Raw genomic sequence first — 583 nt, forward strand, 5'->3', positions numbered from 1 at the left:
CCGTGTCTCCCCGGGCCTGCCCCGGCCCGGCCGTGCGCGGAGGGGAAGGTGCCCGGCCGCGGCGGGGCTCGGACATTCCTTTGTGCCGCTGCCCTGGAAACACATGTCTACAGACACGTACCCCGGCGATTTTGAGGCGATTCCCCCCTGTCTGGCTGAAGGGTAGAGTTACCTCTGTGGAGGTGCCTGTTTTTCCACAATAGCTGCCTTCCATAATGATTCCAGGGTGGAAACGGTGGCTATTTTCTTCCTGCCCTTCCCCATAGCAATAGGAAAGTTGATTTCTGTTTTATGGCCCCGAAGTTTAAGGACCAGTTAGGCTCAGTGGGCGAGTGAATGGGCCCTTTGTGTTATCCCAGCTTTTCTAAGGGCAGTAACATGGCTTTGTTCTGGTTATTTGGCATATTGGATGTCTTCTGGCCTGCTGGAAGGCTGGGTAGAAATGTGTGGTTGAATTTCTGGGGGCTCTTTCAGGAGGTCGCTTTAGGTCCTGTGAGATAGAGCAGGCACCCGCTGTGGAGGCTTCTCAGGATTGGTGTTCAGGGATCTGAACTCCTGGGGTTGGGATGGAAAAGTTCAGGCC

The sequence above is a fragment of the Geospiza fortis genome, unplaced genomic scaffold, assembly GCF_000277835.1.
Source record: "Geospiza fortis unplaced genomic scaffold, GeoFor_1.0 scaffold730, whole genome shotgun sequence".
NCBI lineage: Eukaryota > Metazoa > Chordata > Aves > Passeriformes > Thraupidae > Geospiza > Geospiza fortis.